Genomic DNA, 21965 nt, shown 5'->3' on the forward strand with positions numbered 1-21965 from the left:
ACTTTTTTGCAGGAGAAATTTCAATGCAAAAGCCGTCGAAATGTGTTTTTTCTGTTAGCCACGTTTCTTGCAGGGCCAGTATGTCAAAGTTACTGAAGTTGGTGCCACCCTTTTTCATCAAATGTTGGTGTCCGCGTGTGTTCCAAGAACCCATATGCAATGTGGTGGCAGACTGGTTGAGGTCTTCTGGAGTCCCTGATGTTCGCACCTCACTGCCATGGGTAGCGGATTGCTATTTCTTAGTATACGTCGAGAGCGTTTTTGGCAGCCAAGCCCAAAGTTGTTTCAGAGGCGGAAGCTGGGTTGTTTTTGAGGCAGGCTGCTGCAAATTAGCTAAAGTGGTACCTGTTGGGCCTCGAGATGCATAACTATTCAGATCATTCACCAGTCAAGCTTTGTCCTGAACTCACTAGTTATCACGTAGGGTGTTCTCCTTCACATTTTAAGGCAGTGTCTCTCTCAGATAAAGCTTTAAAAAATAAAATGAGGGCCCGCATTCTTTTATTTTTTTGTGATAATGTTGGCTCATTTCTTCAGATGGTAACCGATGAGAAGCTGTTTAACTATTCATCAAGAGAATATGCATGGGTTAGAAGGAGGGATTCTTTACACTATCAAATGCGAACTCTCTAATCAGGAGAGCTACTTGCAATACCTTGCCAATGGTTATGCAATGTCTAATGATGAACCCTCTTCAATGCCATTGAAATGATGTTTGATAAATCCCATTGTGCGGCAGGTAGGGAAATCAACTTATTGACTAAGTTTACAATGGCTAGGAAATATGCTGAGGTCAATAAGCCTGGTAAGGTTTTGACATAGTTTCTCTGTAGATATACATCACTTATGTCTATCACTGATCAGCGATGACAATTGTAATATTCATACTGAACCCAAGGTGTTTAACATGGTCTTTACTATGGACTGTATTAACCTTTATTCTAGTAAAGTGGTCTAGTAAAGTGCACTTCTGGGAAAAAAAGATGTGTAGCACTGAGGACTGTTAGTAGGATAGAGAAGCAGATGTAGAATGCTATCATGAGGATGAGTTCATGTCGGAAGCAGCTGTTATCTGTGTGGTAGTACACATTCCCTGTGTTCAGTGGGAGAAAGTACATTGGGTGGGGGAATTCATAAGCGAAGCCTAAGGGTTGAGAGAGTACTAGTGAGTGCTGTGTTGCTGTTGATAAAAGTAAGATATAAGCCAGATTATGATGGTAGGCTTTGTGAGCCATCTGATGGGGAATGACAGACTTTAGTAGCAAGGGTGTTAAGGCCAGAAACCTTGCAGAAAAGGAGGAAAGGTAGTGAGGACCCAAGAAGAAAATGCCTTCAAACACAAGATGGGGTCCTTCCTTGGTTACAGTGATTGTAGTGCAAATTGAAGATTGTGGATGAGGATACGTTGTCAGGCAAAGCTATGCAAAATGTGGTATGAAGATTGGATTACTACTTGACTAACTCCTTGCTCAGCTTTGGATAGGTGTTTATAGCAATTAGTTGACAAGCCACATCTTGAGATGTTGCCTGAAAGTGACTTGGGAAGTTAGTTCTAGAGTTTGGGCGACGGTAGACAGAAAGATGACCCCCCCACTTGCCTTTTCCTGCTGAAACAGGGAATTATTACTGATGCAGCATTATTGGGCCTTACATCCCTCAATGTTGTCTAGTGCTCAAACATCCTTATGAAAGAGACTTGGCCATTTCAACAGTAATAATGATTGGCAATGCAGAAGGTATTGAAGTGTATTTCTTACTTGGCTGGGAGCCAATGGATAGTGTGCCACACCAGGGTAATGTGTTCAAACTCTCTGCATGTATGACTCTCTGAAGTGTTGCCATTATGTATTCTGGGAGACCAAAACGGACGGTGATTTCATAGTTCAGTCTTGATAGAACTAGTGATAACATGGACAAGGACTAGTGGGTTTAGGACAAATAAGGAATAATGTGTCATGGAGTTATAGTTGAAAAAAACGACTTCTGAAAATGGCTCTACCTGTGGTTGAAGTTGGAGGTCTGTTGTCTATTGTGGTTCTGAGGATCTTTACTGAGGATGCTGATACTGGGCAGCGGCCCTTCTTGTGAGATCGGGGGATTGATGTGATGTTTGTTGCAGCCACACTGCACATTATGCATTCTGTTTTGTGTGATTAATCGTCAGTATATTTGTTGTCATCCAGGCGTCCAACTGGACGAGGCATGTTTTCTGATCAGGTAGCTCTGTTGAGAGCTACCTGATCAGGTTACCGAAGATCTGTGTGTAATCTGTGTACTTGTGGCTGGTGTGATCGGCCAGGAAGGAGCTTTTGTGATAGGCATTGTATAGCACTTGTAAGGGTTGGGCAGTTGACCAGGGTGCTGCACTTAGTCGGGTCCATGAGGGCGACCATGCTATGGTTTCTAGGCGATTGCTGGATGTGTTTCACTACAGGGAATGCAGATGTTGGCAGAATGCTGCCTTTGCTGTTAAGTAGGGTCTTGATTTTAGCCACTTAATGATAGCAGGAGCATGCAGTATATTTCCACCATAAATTATCAACCCAGAGTTATTAGAATTCTAGGCTTTCATTTGATTATAACCAATGCATTTTTCCTCTTGCACTCCACACTTTTGGAATTAGCCAAAGGTGGGGGCCACACTCCTGCACACTTCTGCTTTCATATACAACTCAAATGTCACTTTATACAACACTCCTGCCATATGAATGTAGCTACCGCTCACAACAAAAATTCAAACTGTAGCTACATACATAAATGACTATCCTCTTACACATACCATCCAATTTATTTCCCTAGTGTACATCTCTCCACCCAAACACATGCCAATTAGATATGGGTGGCTAGCAGGGACTCAGCTAAACCCTCATAACCTTTAATGACCATTATGCACACATTCATAGTAGCACCTCCTAATGTTTCCCTTTTGGTCCTTTCAAGGGCTTTCAACCTACAGCACGTTGGAACCATACCCATGGTGAAAGGCGCTATACAAATGATGAGATGAAATTAAATAAAATAATTAGGGACATTATGGGAGTCATGTATATGTTTTACAGGAGAGAAGAAAGGGTGGATCAATAGTCTACTCCACAGGTGAGTGGTATGGCTGGTATGTGTAGGAAGCAATTATGGTGGCATTGGTTCTCCCAGTGAGAAACGAGGCGATCAAGCATAGTGCAGCTTATGGGCGGCACCAGCCACTGGCTACGGAGGGGGGAGCCCCCCCACTTTGAGGAAAAAGGAAGTACTTCCTGTGATGTCCAGCCCAGGGCTCCATGACAAAGTGCTGCGAGGAACGAGCCTGTCAAATATCTCACCTGCAGAGCGGAGTATTTATATTTACACAGTCATTAACAGTGGCAGCAGCAAATATACAGAGGCAGAGAACAAAAGCCTTCCCATACCCTCTATGAAGCCAAAATGGTTGCTCAGCATTTAGATTTTCCACGCCTCCAATGAATAGCATCGCTTTTTGTTTTAAATTGAGGTGAAAGGTGCAGCCAAAGGTCAGCGTACTGGCTTTTAAGACTGCTGGGCTCAGAGAAAGGAGGGAAGGGGGAATTGAACCACAATGGGCTAATGCTCCCTAAAGGAGCTTTCAAAGCTGTCATTGAGCCCCCCAAAATTCTGAGGCTGGTTTCACCCCTGGTGCAGCTCCTTTTATTCCAAGATCTTTTAGTTTCCTTAGAATAATGTTATGGCTGATGTCATCAAACACTTTAGAGATTTTAAGTGCCATGTCTGTCCTCTCACACTGATTTGAAAAGAGTCCCGGTTCAAGCATATGGCCAGTGGATTAGTATGGTCTCTATTCTGAAATGCCCAACAATTTGGTCACATACTTCTTGAATCATTGTTTGGGTTGTAGATCAAACATTGGATCCAATCCCTAATCTGCCTGAGAGAATGGCTGACAGGACCATCCATCAGATATTCGCAAACCAGGTCCCAATAAAATAGGGCATTAAGGACCTCATCTCCCAAGATGCATCAGGTTTAGCGATCCAATTCCCACAGCAGATTCCAAAGTGTCCTTTAGTGACTCAGGGTAAAAATATGCTATGGGGAAACACTAGCATATCCAGAGCCCCTAGTCAACAGGTGAGGATACCCAAAGGAAGGCACCTAACTCATGCCCCCCACCCACAGCAGTGCATGTGAAGGAGAATGGTGTTCTCCTTCCCCTGCAGCTGCAGCATTTAACGAGATAAATACTTCCATTCCCCTCCCCAAAGGAATAAAGTTGTGTGCACATGTGGTAATTTATAAGAGGTTTGCCTATCCATTGTGATGGCCTTTTTTTATCAGAAACTCACAAAATGAAGTTATGTCCACGGGACAGCCAGGAGACAAGGAAGGGGCAGAACAGCTAACAAACATCATCTTCAGCACTCGGTCGTCTACCTTAAGAAATATAAGATGGCAGAAAACCTTTTAAAGACTTCTATTTCCTGGCTTGGAGTGGAAAGCAATTATCCAATCAATTCAAATGTTTGTCTCAGCCAATGGGAGAACAATGAGGGTTTCATAACCGAAGCTTAAAAGCACAGAAAGTGCTTCTGGGCTATTAGTTGAGGAGGGAAGTTCACTGAGGAAGCCATAGAGCACAAGAAATTGGGAGCCAAAATACCTCTAGAGAATCTGTTACGATCATCCTTGATGTCAGGAAAGTGGACACCATATCCCTAACACAATGATACCAGACCCCTGGAAAACTCATAAGAAAAATAAGGGTCCCATGAGGAATTTCTCACTTGTTTATATGGGACCTCATACAAGACCCAAAGAAGATTTTAGACACCGTTGAAAATAAATGTCCAGAACATACATGCCAAGCTAGACTTGGGAAGCCAACAGATTGCTGTTCACCCACAAATCATAACTCTGGACATTAGGTTGGAGAAAGCCAAAGTACAGACTGTCTGCATTTATGGTTGTAGAGAATAACATTACACAGCCAGGGTTTTGGTGGAGAAAGAGAAAAGAATATGGTAGGTGGAGGCTAGAGTAATCTGAGGTTACTAGAAGACCTGCTCTTGGTAACAGACTTGTCTGAATTTAATCAGTGGGTTATGCATGCCAGGAAAAGATGAATAGAACAACCCTGGGCTATTGTTGAAAACTTCCCAGGCAGGTAGGACATGTATTTAGTCAACTCACTGGGAAATCAAGAAAAGGTACGCCCCATGGATATATGTATATGATCAAATAAAGTTACTATCTTCTAGGGAAGACACAACTAGGGAGAGCTAGACATAAATGGTGGAGATATGTGACAAAGTCACAGCACACACATCTCAATCAATCCACTATCTGTCTGATTGCTGACTGACAGGACTAACCTTGCGTTTTCACAAACTCCCTGAGACACCAACTAATTAGAAACTACCAGGTGACAAAGAAACATGCATCAGGTTTAGAGATTCAAACTCTGAGCGGGTTTTGGAGTGCCTTTCAGGTATGCAGAGTATGAAATGCTATGGGGAAATACAAGCACATCCAGAGAGACTAATTAGTCAACATTTGCAGATCTTTGAAAGGAAAACCTAACTTATCCCCCCACCCCAAAAGCATCACATGTAAAGGTGCATGTTTTTCTCCCTCCCATTCAGCTGCAGCATTTAAAGAGAAAGCAGGAACAGAACAGCTAACAAACACCAGCACCAGCATTTGGAAGGCCACTTAAAGAAATCCAAGATGGCGGAAAGTCTTTCATAGACTTCCTTCCCTTGGCTTGGAATGGAACCTAATCATTTAATATATTTAAAGGTTTGCCTCAGCCAATTGGAGAATGGTGAAAGATTTATGACAGAGGCTAAGAAGCACAGTCATTTGGGCTGTTAGCTGTGGAGAGGAGTTCACTGGCGAAGCCAGAGCACCAGATCAGTGTATCCCCTTGAGCCCAGAAGAGGTGTGCAGCATTATGCTATTCTTTTTTTAAATGAAACCCCTTAAGTTTATTCTTGTGTCAGTAGTTTGTGTTCTGTTGGCCATACGGCACTGTGTTGTGCCACTTCTATACTTTATTGGCTTTGTTGATTTTGGCTATGTGGAAAGGTAACTGCTGGTGGTAGAAAAGCCTAGTTGTTCGTAGATTGCTTTTCCACCTGCATTTTTCCATTTTTTTATGTGGTTTCATTTGTGTGTGAACCATTTAGCAAACTTCTTCTTCTGTACGCTTGTCCCATTGCTATGCTCTACAAGGTGGAATTCATCAAAGTGTGAAGTTTGTGGAATTGCTCTTCTGGTGGTGTAATTTGAAGTTTCATTGTAATGTTTGGTTTGTTCATTTCAACTGTCTCCGTTTGGGTGTTATATTACATGATTTTGCAGGGTATGATTAGGGTTTGACTTTGTACAACTTTTCTTCTATTGGTATCACTGGAACACCCCGCTATTTGGTTTATCTTGAACCCAGCCTGTGTTTGAAGGTAAGGAAAGCACTTTAAGCTACACTTATCTTGCTCTACTAATGTATGTTGGGCCCTCCGTGCAGCCCCATAGGTTGCCAGTGCAGGGGGAATGTGCCCTCTTCCAATTTCCTGTGTTTTACTGCAGCACATGCACACGTACAGTGAAGTGTTGCAGTGTACTTAGTATCCGTTTTTCTATAAAAATCTAAAATATTTCATTGGAGTACAGATAGGAAGCAATGGCATATTTAGAGGGACACACAGCTTGGAGGTGTTGTGTTTGTTTATTTGCTCACCCACTGTCTGCCCATGGCCATTCCCATCCCCCAAACACCTCCTCATGTGAAGTCTTTTAACTTGCTTTAATTAATCCTTACCAGGGTGGCTGAGAGGAATTGGTGTGCTTCTGGTACGTCCTCTGACAAACTGGCTTGCCGCCTGCTCCAAAGGCAATACCGGCTCTCTGTCTGCACCAAGAAGAGAGCTCACATCCAAGCCTGTGTCTCTGCGGCATCTAACAACTTGACTGAACTCTTTAAAGTCTGCAAGGAACAGGCCAATCCTGTTTCTACCTCTCATGTCCCCTCCCAGGCCCTCTGCATGGCTCTGGCTTCTCATTTCATCTCTAAAACTCAGGACATCCTGTCCTCTCTCTATTCCTCTCCACCTCCTCCCTCTACTCTCTGCTCTTCCACTAGCCCTTATTCGGCCACCTCTCCTCCCTCCTTCTCTGCCGTTCCCCTGCTCTCCCCAGACAAGGTTTCTAGACAAGTCCGATCTATGAAAGTCTTGTCAAAACAGGTCCCACGCTGTTCCTCCAAAACCATCAAGGACCACATTGACTCCTGGATCCTGCTCTGGTCAACTTTTACAACCACTACTTTGCTTTTGGAGTCCTCCCATCCCCCCTGAAGCACTCTGAAACCTTCTGCTGACCTGTCCTTCCCAGCTAACTATCGCCCAATCTCCACCACTCCTTTCCTGGGCAAACTCCTGGAAAAGCTGGTCATCTCCCAGCTTAATCTTCACACTGAATCTGTTGGTTGTCTTCATGACCAGCAGTCTGGCTTCAGAGCTCCCAGGAGCATGGAAACTGCTCTCCTGAACATCTGTGAAGACCTGCTCTCCAACCTTGATTCCAACACCCCCTGTGTCTTCATCTTACTTGATCTCTCTTCTGCCTTTGACATGCTCAACCATGCCATCCTCCTCTACCGTCTCCATGTTAACCTGGGTATCACCGGTTACGCCCTGGCGTGGCTGACTTCTGTCCTCTCTGATCGACCCTCCCAGGTCCAACTTGGGTCCTTTCTCTCCTCTTTCTCAATCTCTTCCTGTGGTGTACCCCAGGTGTCTAACCTTTCTCTCTGCCTGTTCAACCAATACCTGGCATTTCTTGCCCACTGCATTGCCGCTCTCTGCCCCAACTTTCAGTGCTATGCGGATGGCACTCAGCTCATTTTCAGGCTACCTTCAGCCACCTCTTCTCCATCTCTCATCTCTGACTCTGTCTGCTATCCAGGAGTAGTGTGCCACCAATTGGTTATAGGTCATAGTACTGAATCAAAAGGATTGAATGACAAAAGGGTTGAGTCAATTCGACCGAAAAAAAGGATCGAAATATTTTATTTTTGTTTTTGTTTTTTGGGGGGGGTCCCCCCAAACTTTGGGGGGGGTCCCCCCAAACACCTATTTTTGGTGTAAAAACACCCTTTTAAAGCTAAACTAGAGCAACATTTTTTTCGATCCTTTGGTTTTCGGTCAAATGCACTCTCACCTTTTGCATTCGATCCTTTTGTTTATTCGAGACTTTAATTGGACACCCCGCCAATTACCTCTGCCTTAATGCCAGTAAGACTGAGATTCTCCTAATCATCCCACCCACTCCCTCCTTTCCTGTCACTCTCTGGCCAACCTCTCTTGGCCCTCTTCCTGCTCCAACCCGCAAGGCTAAAAACCTCGGGGTCATCTTCGAAGCCACACTTTCCTTCTCTCCTCACATCTCCAACGTCTCTAAGAAGTCACACTACCAGCTGCACCTCCGAAGTATTCTTCCTTTCCTCTCCTTCCCCCAGAAGCTCACTGTCTCCAGATCTCTGGTTCTCCCTAGGCTGGGCTATTGAAACAGCCTCTTCCTAAATCTGCCTGCTTTTACTCCCCGTCCTCTGCAACTCATCCAGAACAGGACTGCGAGACTTGTCCTTGGCCTCAAGCCACGGGTCGTATCTTTCCAGGCCTGAAATCCTTGCACTGGCTCCCAGTGGCTGAGGATTAAGTTCAAAACCTTCTGCATTGTCCACAAGGCCTTCTGGTGCCTGGGGCCGCAATACCTTCAGCTCTCTCTTCCCAAATATCTTCCTTCTCAAGCTCTTTGCTCATCTGCCTCCAACTCCCATAGGGTCAGTCGCTTCTCCAAGCAACGAGTTGGTGGTAGATCTCTTTCTTCGGCGGGGGCCTCCCTCTGGAACAGCCTCCCTGCCTCCTTGAAACTTGAGGAGAGCCATCTCCGGTTCCGGAAGCACCTCAAAACCTTCCTCTTCGCTTCTGCTTTCTCTTCTCCTCTCCCCTGCTAAACCTCTGGCTGAAACCTCACGAAACTGCACTGGTTACCTGGCCACCCTCTATTCTCGGGACCAAGTCCCCTCCCCCACCTGTTGCACTCTCTGGCAACCCCACACTTGGGGACAGTTTTCTGTATCCCTACAGTCCCCTACCAGCACTTGACACCTGATCTCTGCACTTACCCTTGCACTTGCCACCAGCTGGCCATACTTTTACTTATTGTTTTATTTATTCTATTTATTGTTTTTATTTATTCTATTTATCCCATGTACTGCACTATCCTCTCCCACTACCCCCCGCATTGTTCCCCTTCCCCCCCACTTGCGCAATCTGAATGACACCTGGCCTAGTATGATCATTGTCTCCATCTTCCCTCTGTTCCCCCTCCATTGCCTCATCACGCCTTGAAAGACTTGTGTATAGGTGGGTTATAAATGCCATATCATATCATCAAACTTTGCACTTGAAGTGCCTGCCAGTGTTTTTTCAAAGCAGTCTTTTGAGAGTTAATGACTTAATTGGAGCAGTAAACCTGCCACTGGTGTAGTAAAAATGTCTTAACCAGGCCTGCCTTCTGCCACTGTATTTATAAGTACTATGCTTGTTCTTCACTGAAGTTCCATTAAAACAATCAATGGCAAGTTTTAGCTTGTGTACAAGTATTAGGCATCAGCCAAGCACAGCTACTAGATTCCCAGGTACTTGCACCATTTTGCCCCTGCTTCCATCAATGGGCATTTAATAACACTGTGGCAGGGCCAGGTAACAGCCTTTCCCATGCCTACACAAAAGCCCAAACTGTTGTCATTGCCATTGACTTTTTGGATGTGACTAGGACACTTTGACTAGCATATACTGAAACAGGTCTTGCCATTTAGTTTCAGAACTGTCCTTTGGTCATCTTCCTTTTTGGCTGTTTTCATGACCCCACAGGTCAGATTAAGATCACATAAATGAATGCCCTTCTTAGGGCCAAAGTTTGTGTGGGTGAACTGGTCAGGACTATGCTTGGGACTGTCTAGTCAAAATACATCTCTGCCAGGAAGTGTCTGTTTCTGGGCAGAATTGGGGTTTGTGGCTGTCCATCATTGGACAACCCTTACCTGTTTTAGTGGCACCTATCCCTGTCAATGGTGGGCTGAGGCAGACCCCGGCACAAATTTGGGATAAGTAAATGAGCCCTGCTATCTTTCTCAGGTCTACCACTGGAGCCAAGAAGTGGTGCCCACACCGGAAACCAGGAAGACTGTTTCCAAGGCCTACCAGAATTGCCAAAGCCATCTTCCATTGAAGCCTGTATACGTTTGCTGTGACCACAGGACTCCCTCATCAGTGCTTCAAAACTTGGACTGGTGGGAGCAACCAGTCCTACAGCTATCCTCTGGGCTGCCTATCCAAAGGCAAGGCCTCTCTGATTCATCAGTCACTGCCTTGAGCTGGAGATGTCGATTCTGTAGATCATTTATTTGTGGCCTAAGGTCATTCCTCCTGCAGTTGGTCTTCTCCTGAATGAATGGGGGCCTTTGTGGAGATACTTCTTTACCTATGTCATGATTCCTGCCTGTTGACCCCTGAGCAGGGTTTCCTTGCAGCTGCCCGGGTTCTCCTGTGTCTCGTCACTTCATGGGACCTGCTGTTTCTGCTGCCCTCAGGTGTCTGGCCTGTACACCTACTAGTCTGTAGGAGCAATCCCAGAACCAGAGAGTAGAAAAGTTGCATAGCTAGACTCAATCCCAACACCATCCTCAGCCACCGCACATGCAAAACCTGGATCCCATCTAAGGACCGATGGCAGCAGTAAGTTCCCCAATGATTATGAATACCCCAGGATGGTCAGTTGAAAAATCGGAGTAAGCAGTACCAGTGAACTTAACTGTTGTTGTGCCCCCTCCCTCCATACAGAATGTATAGATGCAAAGTCCAATCCCTAACAATATCTTGCCTTGCTGTGATCAGTGGAGTTCCAGCCAAGGTTCTCCCCTATTGTGGTGGGATTGATAGTGTAACACTAACATTCCTACTTACCTATAAAACCAGAGTGACCTTTAAAGTATATATTTCCCAAACTGTTGGGGCTTTTCCAAATCTGTGAAAACGGACTTTTGAGACATATACCTCCTTTTCAGGTACATATCTGGAACTTTGAATTTGTTAAGACACTAAACCTACTTACTGGATAGGAAATGACTTTTAAAATTAAGTGTTTGCCTTACATTGAGGAGACAGGGAATATGGTTTATGTTGTAATGCATTATTCTGTTCACTTTACTTGCTACAATTTCATTGTCTTACTTGATCGGACTGCCTTTACTGTGTTCGAGCGTAAAGTGTAGGCAATCTCACTTTGACATTACCAACTATGTACAACTTTGGTACATGCATGTGTTTTGTGTTATTTGCTTTTCTTGAGTTGTACTTGCTTAGAGTTTTATAGCCCAATACATTAGTATATCTGTGTACTTTTGTGTGGACTAACAAGTAACTGTTTCTATGTTTAATTAACTGGACTCACAACCCACCACCATAGCTCCTGAATTGTGCCTTAGTGCTCATTTTATGTATGTTATCCAGATTGCGTTTTGGTAGATTATGTATCAATACCATGCTCACTGAGTAGTTTGGGCTCTCAGAACCCTCTCACAGAGCTAGATCTAAAAATCCATTTTAAGAGATTTTGGGGGTGAAATTTGTAAATTGAAAAAATAGTTGATCTCCTCGGGGAAGTTGAACTGCAGAGCAGACAATGGCAATGCTCTCATTACAAAAAATGCAGTGCAATGTGAGACGAGATATAAGCACAGGGATCTTAAAGGATAGTTCCAGGACTTTTTTTTTATTGTCCCTACGGTTCGGCCATGTGTTTTTAAGCATAACTCGGTAGATCGTAGAAAACTTTCCTATGGACCTTACCCGACTTTTCGTCCATTAACGCACTCGAAATCAGCCGCCATTTTCTGATAATCCTATCATTTCCCCCCATCGCCCTGGCTCACTTGCTTTTGCGGCACTAAATCAAATCCCCCGCCCCTGAAACAGACTTTATCAAAACATTCATATTCCCCGCCTCTATCCGTGACGTGACTGTGCTGCGTAGGCAAACGCGCCCAGGCGTCTTCTACGCGACTCCACACAGAACCCGGAAACCAACACAGATCAGCTCACAACACAGCGCGCCACAATTCGCAATATGAAACTGTACTTTTAAATCAAACCGCAAGATTGTAAATTTGGTAAAGTACATTTATTTGACATCAAATGTTTAGAGAATATTCAGCGATTTGCATTTTTATTTGCTCAGGTTATAAAAAGTTCATTTTGAGGCACGCGATGTTCCTTTGCTGTACACAGGGTCTTAGATCATCTCACAATACAGCGCCACAATTCGGAATATGAAACTGTGGTTTAAAAGCAAACTGCAAGATTGTTCATTTGGCAAAGTACATTTATTGGACATCAAATGTTTAGAGAATATTCAGCGATTTTCATTTTTCTTTGCTCTCGATACAAAATAGTTCGTCTTGAGGCAAGCGATGTTCGTGTGCAGTACACAGGGTGTTGGTTTCCGATAACATAAGCTCTTCGGTCGCACTGATAATCGCATGGCTGTTCCAACAACGAGGCACTAGGCCACCACAACGGTCTGTATGTTGCATCCAGCCGTTAGTACCGCGTAAGGGCATACTTGTACTTGGCGATCGTCCCATAAAATGGTCAGGGTGGTAACGTTGTTCACGCGGAGAAGCAACTGGCGGTTATAAAAGCCATCCGCCGGTGTCTGGTACTCGTGACACAGACAATAATGGGTGAAGTACCTGTTTGAAAAACATAAAAAATGAAATTAGTCTCACCATCAGATCTTTATTAAAATTATTCATTTTATATATTCGGTCGGTAAATTATTTCATAGCTAGGACAGTGCAACTGGGTTTTAAACGTCAAGGGGGGGCTGTAGGATACTGAGACAGTCCCCCAGTGCAGGGGTTGACAGGGAGTGCAGGTGGAGAGTGGAAGGGCCCAGGACCGAGATCGCAGACAGTGGACCAGTTGTAGCAGGGGAGAGGGAGAGAGAAAGCAGAAGCAAAGAGGAAGGTTTTGAGGTGCTTCCGTAAAAGGAGACGGTTCTCCCCAAGATAGTGCGCGGTACAAAACAATATGCCACATAGAACGAACAAGTCCAACTTAACCCGTCTTTAAAGCTACTGTATAGTAATTAAATTGCGGTATAAACTCATCTAAAGAGTTACTTACATTATATTTGCATTTTCCATTGTGTCTGTGCGTAGGGCAGTCCCGAAATACCACTCCTTCTATGCAGACGTTATTTCTTCTAATGAACGAACATGAAATGGCTTTCGTTTCTGAAATTATATTCATTATCGTTTCTTACGTGGTCCCGGCCTGTCAAGGTCAAATAACAATAGAACCTTATACTGAGTCGTGGGCCATTCTGGCACCCTAGAAAAAATCAAAGCAGCTGACCTTCACTTTGAACGAGCACACATTCCTAGTTAGCTACATTCAGTGTAAGGCCGTCTCACAGGACTTGAAATTTACACTCCATCTTTGCATTTTGTCTGCGTGCTTTGCAGCCCCACAGAACCATAAATACGGAGACATTCTATATTTTTTGAAAAATGATTTATATTACTGTTTGGTTTAATTTAATGCGCAAATGAACAAGGGTGGAGAGACACATTGCATGTACACTGAGCAATCACTTTTATTTACACAATACATAGGTACACATATTCAATGGGCCTGGGACATGAGGAGACTCCAGAGCAAAGTCACAGGTGACACCCGGGTGGTTCGCACTACTGCACGGTGAAGGGAGGGGCAAGGGTGGAGAGACACATTGCATGTACACTGAGCAATCACTTTTATTTACACAATACATAGCTACACATATTCAATGGGCCTGCGACATGAGGAGACTCGAGAGAACAGACAATCAAATTATAATCATTTAAACCGTGATGTGTATTTCTCAATGAGTTCTTCTTTAGGTGGACATGGAACAGAGGCAATGTTGGGTGGCAATGCAGTTGTCCCCTGCAAAGGTTCGTTCACAACTCCATTTATGTGCCTATCTAGGACGTCAACAATAAGTTTCTCAATAAACTCATATTGCATATCCTCAAACACTGGTTTGATCACCCATTGTTTACTTCTTTTAGTGAAGGCCTTATTGTAGCGAAGCGTCCCTAAAGTTCCGGTCGTCCTACTTTGTTGACGGCCAACATTATGGTTATGTGCCAAGACCGCTAAAAGAGTCCGATTTATCATGCCCTCCATGCCAAAATGCAATCGTTTTGGCCTGTACTTTAGGCACATATTGTGGAACACCTCCAAATCTCCTGTGTGGCAGAATTCCGTGAGTCCCCTCAAAGCTTTTGTTATAGTTTTATCAAATACAATCTTTTCAATGGCTTTGTGAGTGGGTGATGAAGGAATCAACCACTTCTTCTTCCGTGCCTCCTCTGTGGACAAATGGCCATGTTCACAATTGTGGAAATGTTGGTTCGTGTTCCATCGGTGAACGTTCGTACAGTGTGGCATTACTGACCGCCATTTTTCCAGTAGAATTTCCAACGACCCTCCACATGTTTTTGAGCTCCACCAAAGATGGTTGCTGATTGACTTGGACCACTGTGAAATACCTTGCAATTCTTTTTTTTTACCTGCAGCCGACAATTTTTTATTGATTGATTTTGCAAGATGCCAAACGTCAAATAGGTGATTTATATTTTTGTACTGTTCTCTCATTGTCTTGGCAATTGAAACGTGTCTGTCCGTGGCTATCAGGTCGATCACCATTCCCCGCGATTGTAGTTCTTGCAATGATGCTACAAAGCCAACTTTCTCCATGACCACTGAGGATGTACTTTGTGACACCTGCACGACCACCGAACTCACAATTTTCTTACTTTCCATGTCCTGAAAGTGGTAGGTGCAGTACTTGGCTGAAAATCCTGGGCTGTCGCACTGTCCATCACCGGCTAGCCTGAACCGTTTGCCCGCGAATGTACTATCAATAGACATTTTTTCCATTCTCCAAGCTTCGCTAATGGCTGGAAATAGATAATCGGTTTGGTATTTGTAGAACTGAGTTTTCGCAATGAAATGGATTCCCACAAACTGAAAGAAAGACTCTAATTTTTTAAAACTTGAACCACTAAAAAGTGCAGCCGCTGCACAAAGTAGATTGCCTGCTGGCAGTTGTCCCAGCATAGGTTGTGCAGACCATGAGAAAGGATGATATTTTGTACAGGTGGCATGTATTTTAAGGTTAGTGCCTCGAATTGCACGAGTCACATTAATGAATGGCTCCCCACATACTTCCCCACCAACCGAATGCCCACATTTCATCCGAATAATAATATCAATCAAACAACTATCGAATACAATGAATTTGGCCTCTTTCCTTATACTGTCACTCTGCATCCCAGCTGGTTCGGCCTGTAACGTTGAGGACATGTCACTCACATGAAAGGTAGAATCTCTGATATCGTCTTCCGCTATGTTCAGTGATATTGATGGTGTTTCATTGTCGTCCACTTCATTCTCTTCCATTGCAACATCTGTTCCTTCTCCGGAGATGGGTGAATAAAACAATTTCTTCAACTTTCTCGCGGTCTTAGTTTTTGCGGGTGTGGATTCTGTGAATTGATCTCCGACTGCATCCGAACTACCAGGAGGACATTCACTATCAATGGCTGGTGGTGGTATAGCTCCGTTGTCAATCACTTCATATTCTTCCCATTGGCACGATGCATCTCCAGTCTCAAGTCCCTGCCAAAAGGTTTGACAAGCAACATCTCTCGTTCGCTTCACTGTCTGTGTAGATCTAGTTCGTACACCCACTCGCAACTAGAGGACAGATTGGAAAAGGGATGTTCAGTTTGAACACAACTTACAGTATTGAACTATTAACAGTGAAAAACAACATAATATATTGACCAGGACACTAACCTTCTTTTGCTTTCTTTTCTTTGAAACTTTCTTGCCTCGAACTTCAACATCAGGACGCTGTTGCTCCGACTCGTGTGTGCATGTCTCCACTTCCTCTTGCGCTGCAACGACTATGTTTTCCTGATAAGCACATCCATCACGCACTGACGCTCCATCGACTCCCTGAAACATAGAACTTTCATTAGTATGTATAATAATATCGAAAACACAAAATGTACTTGGGGACCAATACCCACGTACATCTCAATAGCAAAACACGAATGAACGCTTTGTGTAGAACATTCAAACGACAATTATTCACGCATTGTTGATCTAGTTAGATGGAACTGTCAAGATCCATACCTCGGGCTCCTCATAGACTTCCATTGATGATATTATTGAAGATGATGCTTCAGTGACTCCCTGAAACACAGTAATTGCATTAGTATGGTTTTCTATTTTGATAAAAAGAACAGAAACTTTGTGCAGGCGTGAACGGCTCATCTAAATAGACCTGCACAAATGATCAGTTGTCTAAAATAAATAATGGATATGTAAATATGATTCGATTTGCTCGATCGTTGGAAGTGTCACCACCCAGAGATCTGCATCAACTACTAGGGGTGATGTTCTTGTAGAAGAAGCTCCGTCATCTCCCTGAAACATAGTACTTGCGTTAATAAAGAAGGAAGTATAGCGGATGTAATCACGTCATATGATTTCGCTTGATTGAACTGTCAGTATCCATACCTCGAAATGCATAAGAACATCAAGGGACGATGTAACTGCGGTGCACACTTCTGCAAGCTGTTGCGCCGACCCGTAACTGCACGCTCCCCCTTCTTCTTGGACTAATGCTCCATCGACTCCCTGAAACATAGGACTTTCATTAGTAATGAACACAATATTGAAAAAAGAAGACACATAGGAGGGCGACGACAGAAGGACATATCAATGGCTAAAAACGAAAGAAACATTGTATGTAACAATCACGCTACAAGAATGCAAGATCTGATGATCTCCATCGATGGAACTGTCCGGAAACGTACCTCGAGCATCTGAGTGACATCAACGGTTGTCGTCAATACGTTGGACTCCTCAGCATCTCCCTGAAAGACAGTACTTGAATTATTTTGGATAACAATAATTATAACTGAAAACAAAGACTAGAGGACGAGTACAAGGGTGTACCATTAGGTAAAATAATTACACGATAAATTAAAACTATTGATTTACATGCCTAAAACAAGTCAGTGGCAGAATAGCCAAGTAAGATTACCCGATAGGCGCTTGAAGTGGCTGATGACTGCAATAACGACACGGATGGAGAATCTTCCGCCTTCATATTGAGTGGATACATAAATGGGGAAATTATTGTTAGCTAATGCTACACACTACCGCAAGGCCGAGAGATAAATACGTAAACTTGACTCACCAGTGGAGGGATGTGGACGAATAGAGTGGGAATAGCGGTTGAGAGCAATTTTCGCCTCGCTCGCGGTGTGTTCTTCTTTATTAGCAATGATGTGGAGTACATGTCAGAGGTAAAGTGCCTGCTGCAGATGCGGTATCGATCACCCCTCTTGTCCGCAAAGACTTCTAGGACTCTACTTTCAAGCTCAGAGGGTGGATATCCGCAATATCGGACCCATTCTCTTATCTGATCTATTGTCTTAGGGAAAACATGCATTATAGTACCTTCAGATTTATTATGGGTCTTCGAAGGGCAACCGCCAATGGAACAGGCAGGCATTGTGGAAAGTTCTGAAAAGTAAAGATCAACAATTCTCTATGAATATCAATGTGTTAAAAAATTAAATGACACATAAAAGGTTCAATGCAAGGTATGTTTTGGTTCTTGGAACTATACACGTTATTCACATGCGGATAAGTATTTGAATAACTTTAAAAAAATAGAAAAATAATTTGACTAAACTCAGAACATGTGACTAGTTCCTTGCATGTACTGTCTTGAACGAAAAGAAATTGGACGCAAAATGAGTATGGTACATGGCCTTACCTTGACGAGCAAACAGTTAGATGCAGGGATCAGAGTAGTTTCTTGTCGTAGAACAGGGAGCAGTTCACAGGTTGCAAACTGACGAGTTTCCTCGAAGTGGTCACGGAAGTTAACAGAGACGAAGAGCAGATAACCAGCACCTTCACGGGTTGACTAGCAAAGCGCAAAGAAGTTCTCATTAGAAATATGAAGTGGGTTATAAAGAATTCGAAACAGGGGTGTGTTTGTGAATGAATGACGTGTATATGCCGTGGCATTATGCGGTTTGCAGGGGGCCGTCCAGCGTGAGGGGGGATGCTTGGCAGGAGACACGGGGTCTGGAGGTATACATGGGAACAACAACCCATGCTCTATAGACCACTTTGAAGTGTACATGGTCTTTGGCACCTCTTGGCCTTTATCGCTCCCTGACAGCTCCACTTGGCAGCACAAGTACCCCGGTGCGAACTGCCTTTGATAGGGCGGGGGGTGGATTGGGGCGGTGGTCGTGCAGACAAGACACAGGAAGACTCGTGAATGGAGACACACTTATGTGGATTGCAGGGGGCCGTCCAGCGTGAGGGGGGATGCTTGGCAGGAGACACGGGGTCTGGCGGTAGACATGGGAACAACAACCCATGCTCTATAGACCACTTTGAAGTGTACATGGTCTTTGGCACCTCTTGGCCTTTATCGCTCCCTGACAGCTCCACTTGCCAGCACAAGTACCCCGGTGCGAACTGCCTTTGATAGGGCGGGGGGTGGATTGGGGCGGTGGTCGTGCAGACAAGACTCGTTTGCCGCAGGGCCTCACCAAGGAGAGGCCATCTAACTGCATGTAAGAGGCAGGCTGCAGGATCTAGTACATGGAAGGCAGGGGGGTGAGTTTATAAATACCTCACCCTCCCAGGAGAATATATGGGTGCAGTTCACCCTGGAGACCCTGGATGCCTAGGCAGTTAGTCAGCAGCAGGCTGGCCTGTGGTGGCAAGGCGGCACGGGCCAGAGGGGGGGTCATCTCTGTACCCGGTGCCCAAAAGGATGATTTATTATGATCAACCATATTGATTATTTACCTATAACCATGTTTTGTATCAATAAAATCCAACGGCCTTCCTTTTATTGCCAACGCTTGAACAAAGTGGTGTGGTAAGTATTTTTGGGGTCGGAGGCAAGGCCGGGAGGCTTGATGCCAACCCGCAAAATAACATATGTATGTCTGCTGCATATGGGTTCAACGGTTATGTGGATTGAAGGTGGGCGGCCAGCGTGAGGGAGGATGCTGGCCGGAGACATGTGGTGTGACAAGACAAGGCACAGGAAGACTATTCAATGGAGACACACTAGATTCATTTAAAAAATCAAAACAACCATTGTTAAAATATATGTTGGGTTTTATTTTAGATCTTAATTTCAATCGAACATAAATAATAAACATTACACATTGTAAAGTTGCGGTTGCAGCACATCCAGGGAAAATCTGCGGTATTGTCCACTGTCGCTGGGGAAATGTTGTCTAATGGCAAGTACCGCACAGGCAGGTATTACTCTCCGAACGCGGTGTCCGAGCCTCCCGTGAAGCCACCAAGTGAAGCAACGATAGGCCACCAGCCTGTACCACCTGTGAAAACGAAAGATGCAAACTGTATTAAAATGACAAAACTTTCTTATCACTGTCGATTCAGGTAAAAAATGTCATTCTGCTTTGAAAAAAATTCTATCTAGAAAATGCACAACATGGAACCAATTTACATGCATTCGAATGATGAGACGACCATGAAATAGTAGTGGCATCACTGACATCACAACCAGAGTATACTTACTCGTTACTCGGATTACGCGGACGAACAGTGCCGCAAAGTTCGTGCATAAGCACCATCATCATCCTCAACACGGTCCGTGAGAGGCAGGCTTCCCTGAACTCTGGCAGCTCGGTGATGCATTCCGAAATCTAGGCCAAGCACCCGGAATTTTCACGGCAGCAGCAGTTCTCCTCCTCAGTTGGCATTAGCTCGCACCGATTGCATGTGCACCAGGTGGAGACGCCGTCCATGCGACATGGTCCAGGCTCTTCATCCGTTGACTGGTCCTCCCAACTGCCGTCCGAATCCCCATCGTTTTCGCGTGCTTGCCTTTCCAGTAGTTCTTCCTCGGTGTACTCGGGCTCGTACATATACGGCATTATTGTAGCCATTGTGTGGTAAAGAAAGTAAAATAATTTACAGAGATGGTACAGGTGTTCACAAGGCCTAGAAGCGGCGAAGGTAGCTGACCAGAGCACAGAAACGAGTCACAGAATACTCAAAGTAACACAGAGAGAGTAATGGAATCGAAAATCTGCTGCTGTGTGTTGTGAAATGGTGTGTTTATACTTATTGAGGAAAGAGGCGTCCTGCCATTTCCATAGCGACACGTCATTAGCTGAGGCGCAGCGATTGTTGACACGAAACGTGCTTTGGCGTTGGGAAATGGGCGGTACGCGTCTGCTGATGTCAGGCTCAGGGGCGGGGGATTTGATTTAGTGCCGCAAAAGCAGGTGAGCCAGGGCGATGGGGGGAAAATATAGGATTATCAGAAAATGGCGGCTGATTTCGAGTGCGTTAATGGACGAAAAGTCGGGTAAGGTCCATAGGAAAGTTTTCTACGATCTACCGAGTTATGCTTAAAAACACATGGCCGAACCGTAGGGACAATAAAAAAAAAGTCCCGGAACTATCCTTTAACCATTTGTTTGAGATGTAAAGCAGCAGGGTTTGCTGTAAGTGATCGCGTGGTAGGATTGTCCTCTTGTGCAAGCCAAATGTTGACATCTCTGAGAAATGTGTCTTTTTCGCAATCAACAGAGAGGTTTGAGACTGCATCTGCACGTTTGTTGTTCATGTTTTTGATGTGGAAAAGTGCTCTGCATATGAAAAGGAAGCTTAGTGATGAGGATTTAGAGATTGTACTGGGAACGGTAAGTGGTTCTCTCACAATCTGCAAATGGCTTCACAATCTAGCCTGGTGTAACAAATGTGAGGAAACATATTTCAGTTTGCTATCACCTCAACATCGGCTGAAGGATATCTGGTCCTCGGTTCATTCATACTTGTCAGCTGTAATACCCTCCATCCCTCCCACCCTGGACAGTGAATAAGATCTAACATATGGTAAAGTTCACTAGACATCTGTATGGTGTTAATTCTATCCCTAATGATCAAATTGTAATTCCAACAGCTGTCAAAATTGTCTTTTCATTGTTCATCACTAGTTGTGTTGTATTGCACTTGTATACATGATGTTTCGTTATCCTTGTATATTGTCTTTGAACTTTCAAAGGCTGTGCTCAATAAAAATAATGTAAAAACAACTCCAGCAAGTTCAATTAATTCTGAGTTGTTTTAACAGTTAGTCAACAGACGGTTTCTTATTGCGGGTTCCAACAAATTAAGGCCACCAATCACAGAGAACAAAAAGTGTGTGGCAAGTTCAATTGATTCAATTACTTCATAATTATTTAAACCGTTAGTTGGCAGCTTAACGTGGTTTCCAAACCAGTTAAAGCCCGTAGCCACCAGTGCACACCAGCTGCCCATTCACAGATAAATTGAAAATGCGAAACTTGAAGCATATATGACAAGTCGTCTGGAATCCACCAATATCTCACTTTAAGGCATGTTTTAGAACTAGCATATGTGCAAAGTCATAATAATAGCGCCCTAGTCACCTGTACTTCCAGACACACATCTTTGCACACAAATCTCAACATAGCAAATCAGCAGTGGATCAAGAGGTTCCATTATCATAGCCAAATACCCTGCATCAAGCACAGTAATTAGCTACATGGAGTTAGCCCGCCCATCTGCAATCCTCTACAGACTCCAGTAGTCTGCCCTTAACCCAGGATGTTGTCCAACCTTCCTCCGTTCACAGCTTATTGGTTATTGTTTATGCACTCCTGGCAAACGCTCCAGGGTCAAAGCACCAGTTCTCTCAGCGATCATGCTGTAGAGCGCACTTGGCCCAACACTTCACCCATGTTTTGTTTGGCATTTATG

Source organism: Ambystoma mexicanum, chromosome 14 (assembly GCF_040938575.1).
Source record: "Ambystoma mexicanum isolate Mex_15411 chromosome 14, UKY_AmexF1_1, whole genome shotgun sequence".
In the NCBI taxonomy this organism is placed as follows: Eukaryota; Metazoa; Chordata; class Amphibia; order Caudata; family Ambystomatidae; genus Ambystoma; species Ambystoma mexicanum.